A 6,000-nucleotide genomic window follows, 5' to 3' on the forward strand; every position below is an offset into this window, starting at 1 on the left:
CTTCCTCTGCCACAGTCGACCGGCACCATCTCTACCACAGCCTCAACCACCGTCCTCAAGTCGGCCTCACCCCGTCTAGATCAGCTAGGCCTCCATTTTGGTACTCTAGCGTCAGGTGACGCCGCCCTACTGTAGTTGTAAGTTGTTGGGTCGAGCCAGCAACCATGCAGGCCTAGGCTGGACCATTTGGTTCCGGCCCCAAAAAGAAAAGAAAAGGATGTGTTGGGTCGAGATCGGCCCAACCCAAAGTTCCTGGGCTTGGCCCAGCCCATATATATTTACTATACATATTTATTTATAATTTTCATAACCAAATTTTTGATCATTTTATTTTAATTATTATTATTATTTTATTTACTGAAAAGGATAAAAAAATGAATGATGAAACAAAATAATAATGATGGAAAAACAAGTAAAATGAAATAAATAAAGAATGAATTAAAAATTTGGGTTAAGGGCAATATATTTGGAAGTTTTGGGGTTTAATTAAACTTTGGAATTAATCTAATTAAGATTGGAATTAATTTATTTAATCCAATTAAGGGTTTAATTGGAGAATTGATAAATTTTTAGACTTAATTAAGCTTGAAATTAATTTAATTCATCCAATCAAGGATTTAATTGGAGAATTAATAAGTTTTTGAAACTTAATTAAGCTTGAAATTAATTTAATTAAGGGTTTAATTGGAGAATTGATAAGTTTTTAGACTTAATTAAGCTTGAAATTAATTTAATTCATCCAATCAAGGATTTAATTGGAGAATTAATAAGTTTTGATACTTAATTAAACTTGGAATTAATTTAATTAATCCAATTAAGGGTTTAATTGGAGAATTGATAAGTTTTGAGACTTAATTGGGCTTTGGATTTAATTAAATTAATGAAATCAGGGACCTAATTGAAGAAATAGCAAAGTTTGGAGTTTAATTGGGACACGATTGCAACAAATTAAAATCCAAGGACCAATGTGTAAATAGCGCTGAGATGCAGGGGTTCAATTGCAATTTACCCAATGACTGGACTGCAAACTTTCAAAACATCAAGGACCAAAACGCAAAAATCCTCAACAATGTTCATCTTCTTCACCAGAAAAAATGACAACGGCTGCCTTTACTCCTGCATTAAAACAGAGGCACGATCGACCGATGGCATGCTAAGGGGAGATAAAAACCAGAGAACAGAAAAAAGGAGACAGGGTACAGAAAAAATGGAACAGGGATGACAGAACCGAGGGGTTGAGGGGAGGATAAAAAAGACGAACGAAGACAGAACGAACAACGTAAAAAAAAAAAAAGAACAAAGAAACAGAGAAGGAGAGACAAGCAGAGGAACGACACTGAGATGAGGATCAGCCCCCACCATCGTCTTTGTCCCTTCATCACAGAACTGAAGGAGGCAGAATATAAAACCAGGAGCAAAGGAGACGCAAACTCAGCCCATCGGACGAAAGCGCAGGGACGAGAACCGGCGTTGACCGTCGTCTTCACAGTCCTCCGCAACTATCCTCCAGAACCAGAGGCAGCAGAACGAAGAAGCATAAAAGGAAAAGAGGATACATGCAGAAGGGAAGAATATAAGCCGAAGAAAGCCACTGTGACCAGAACCATTGTTGCTGCTGCCTTCGTTGTTTTCGGAGCTACCAGGTAAGTAAGCTTCTCCTTCCCGCTTTTCATTTTAATTCACCGATTACTGTTTACTTTGGTTTTTAATTCATTTCCCTTAACTCTTCTATCTGTTCATGCATGTTTTCCTTTGATTTTTGCCCAGCCCCAAAAATAAAAAAAATAGAAAAATAAAAAAAAAATAAAAAAAAATAAAAAAAATGTGTATGCATGAATAAAAATAATGTAAATTTATTGGTTTATTCACTGACGCCAGAGTCAGGAATAAAAATACCAGTTTTAATTTATATTATTTTTATTCATTGTATTTTTATTTTGTTTAGCTAAAAAACTAAAAAAAAATGTGTGCATGCATAAAAAATAAATTTATTTTTATTTATTTATTCACTGGCGTTAGAGTAGGGAATAAAAAAAATATATTGATATAATTTTTTTCGTAGCTACGAATTTTTACCAACGCTAGAGTTGGAATTATTCGAGCTCGAATATTCACTGGCGCCAGAGTCAGGAATATTATAAACAAATCATCGCAACATAAATTAATAAATATTTAGCAATTTAAGACAAAACCAACAATGCAGTCTGCCTTAGGCAGAACGTTTAAGGGGTGATAATATCTTCCTTTTTACGTAACCAATCCCGAGTCATAGAATCTCTGTTGACTAGTTAGGGTTCCTAGTGACCATAATACTAGGTGGCGACTCCTCAAACGAGACATTTTTCCTTAAAAGAACCGGATGCTAGAAATCTGTTCTTTTTCCATAATTAATTCAAGAGACTTATTTTTAGGGCCGCCGCGATGTCGGGTGCGACAATAATAATGTATAATATTATAATATATAAAAAAACAAAAATTTTCAAAAAAAAAATTCAAAAATCCTTTCAAAAAATTTTGATTTTCTCAAATATTTTTCTACCAATTTTGTATAATATCGGGTTGTATATTTACACAGTAAAATACAAATCCAGTATTAAAATACTCAGTTTTCTTTGAAATATTTCAAAAAAAAAAAACATCTTAAAAAAAAATATATTTTTTTTGCATACGACCAAATCCTAAAATTTTTTCAAGCATATGTTTCATAAAAAAAAAACAGCAAAAATTACATCTTTTTCATGTTTAAAAAAAAATCCAAAAATGGATATCGTAACCAGTTTATGACTATCCATTAAGATTTGACCAACATGTCAAAAATCTTTTTCCAATCTTTTTTTTAGGATCCCGATGTAGACTTTAATATTTGTGGGGTGTAGAATCACACGATAAAGTACACCCTCGGGTATTAAAGATACTAAGTGTAAAAATGCGATGCTAAAGTTTAGATTTTAGAACGGTTAGGATTTAACCCGATAAGGTAGAGAATCTCTCATGAAAAGAGATCTGCCTTGAACCTTAGAAAAGACCAACGAATATAAACTCGGCTTAGAAAAAAACAATCAAACAACAATGCAGTTCACCTTAGGTAAGGTGCACTAGGGGTGATGCGTCTTTTCCTTGCACAACCAGTCCCTTACTTAGACTCTCACAGACCATAGGTTCCTAGTGACCATAATATTAGGTAGCCATTCTTGAACATTAATCATAATTTTATGATTAAATCCAAAACCCTTTCCTACACACAACACCTCACATATGAGGCATGATAGATAGCCTCTGTTGTCGCCAGACGAAGTCGCCCCGCGATAGTCAGCATTGAAGCATGTCACATGAATGAATCTCAACTCCTACCAAATACTTTTAGCCATGCTGCAGTCTCGCAAACAGTAGAGAATGTGTTCATCTCTAGATCTTCAAACATCACAAAAAGAAGTAAGTGTTAAATCTTTGCTGGACCTAAAAGAACTAGTTGGTAGCCTCATGTGAAAAATAAGCCAAATCACGTTTTTCAGCTTTTCAGGGGCCTTGAGTTTGGTTAACTAGTTCCATTTTGTATCTTCCTGAAGTGCTCTCCTCCTCAAGATCAGCTAAGAATAAGCCAGGTAGGGCTTATACATGCCTGCATGGAGCTGCTTCAGGCTATGTAATCCTTAATGTTAGCCCTAGAAGGGATATGAATCGATGATAATTTCAGTTTCAAATCTTCAGAGGTATACATCGATACACAACCTAGGTTCCAAAAACCATCATCCCTCACATTGTTCACCTTCAAATTCGTGTCCATGATGTTGACAAGCTCAACCAAATTTCCATCCTTAAGCCAATTATCACACCATAAGGATGAATCCCCTTTGCCAATCCTCCAAATGAACCCCTCCTGAAGCTGAACGAAGGCTTTTTGAATAGAAGTCCATGTGTATGAACTTGAGGTGGCAATATTAAGATGAAGATGTTGACTATTCTGAAGGTACTTGTGCTTAAGGATTCTTACCTATAACTAGTTTGGTGACTGAAAAATTTGCCAAGCCAATTTTCCTAGCAAGGAGATGTTTGAGAGCATGACATCCCTCGTACCCAAACCACCATACCCACGCGGACATGTAATCTTTGTTATATCATCATATATTTTAGGAGAAAATCATGGATGATATACATTAGTAACAAATTCCAATATCCATTCTTTTAGCAATTTAACTGAGTTTTCTAATATTATGCCCTCTTTTTAGAATGAGTTTGTTCCATACATTACTAACTTACAATTACAATGTATATATCTATAAATGTAGAATTGAAAGGAAACTTACTTATGACGTGAGAATTCACTTTCTTGTTCCTGGATCAATTGCTTCAGTGTCATTTTAGTTACTAGAACCAAAGTGATATTTCATAGAATGAACATCTTTGTAAATCTTATCAAATTAAAGTAGAGAGTCCAAAATGGGAGAAGAGAAAGAGAGAACTATTTTCTTTCAACAATGAAAACTTGCCTTTTCATACGGGTTATGTTCCTATATATATATAAGTAAAGGAAACAATTACTTCCTTTAGTAACTCCTTTAGATACTTGGACCAGGCTTATCCCTCATGAACAGATCAGGCCTAACCCAATAACCAACATTTCTCACTCGCCCATGGAGGACAGAATTTATCTAATACATTATATTTCAAACTTGCATAAGAATTTCATACTTGATGAACGGATTGTGCCACCTAAAGCACACAGTGAGAGGAGCTCCAATATATAAACCTAATGCAAGCTATATAGGAGACATCAACCTCATAATTAATTATTCCTTAAAGTATACTAATATACCCCAAGCATTTTTAGTTACATGTGACTGAATATAATTCAATCCCTTAAGAATTTAATACCCAATCCATCCTTACAATTACAATTATTCAAAATCATATCAAATTTATTCAAGTGATATGATCCCGGCTGATGAATACAAGTAATAGGTGTAGAACTAAAATTACCTTTTCTTTCGCACTCATATCAATCAAATCTGAATTAACTCGCTGTCCTAAAAGTATTTCTTTAAGTCGAATCATTCCATGACCATATGATATACTACTAAAGTAGTGATCATGTATACATCACCTTTTGATACAGTCAAAAGTCACAAAGGGTAAGATTTTAAGATCTTAGATATAATCTCTAAGACTCATATAATAAAGAAGTAGGGATTCATTTTTTATTCTTGTAATGATTTTTAGCATATGTAGCATAAAATACATGCTATAGTGGAGCTTACTCTTTTCTTTTCTGTAGATAAAGAGTGTATGTCGATACTCTCATTGTTAGAGAAAATGGGATGCGAGTCTTAGTCTTGTTGTAAAAAATATAGACTTCAAATTAGAAATTCTCATTTGTGCATTGTCATTAATGGCAGATAAATAATTTCAAACTCGACTTCAATCATAATAGACACATGAATGGTAAGAATTCATTCATGTTGATTATTTTATTTAAGAACCTTATCCTGGTCTTGACCAAGGTAACATTTTAATAATTACTTTGAGTTAAAATTGCTCCCACTATGCCCAAGTTGCTTATTGAGCATTAAAACTCATTTAGTCTCATCAATACTCACCTTACAAATGTTAGAGGTGATTGCTCATATGAGTGAGCCAATCTAAGTCTATCGATATACTTTAACAAATTGTACTATAAGATACTCAATTTATTCCATAAAATAAATAATGAATAAAATGATATTTTAATGGCATTTATCCATTACTTAGTCACTGTAAGCTTTCGTATGATCTTTAAAACTAGTTATATCATTAACTACATTTTACATAGGCCAAAATATCTCACATGTCTAACAATTGCATCCCTTGCTATTGGTTTTGTGAGTGGATCTGCAACTATAGAATTTGTAAAAATGTGTTTTAGGATCACATCATGTTCAGTAATTGTTTGTCTAATGTATTGATATCTCATCTTGATGTGTTTGGTCTTTCCATGATATTTTGAATCTTTGACCATAACTACTG

The sequence above is a fragment of the Populus alba genome, chromosome 10 (assembly GCF_005239225.2).
Source record: "Populus alba chromosome 10, ASM523922v2, whole genome shotgun sequence".
NCBI classification, from domain to species: domain Eukaryota; kingdom Viridiplantae; phylum Streptophyta; class Magnoliopsida; order Malpighiales; family Salicaceae; genus Populus; species Populus alba.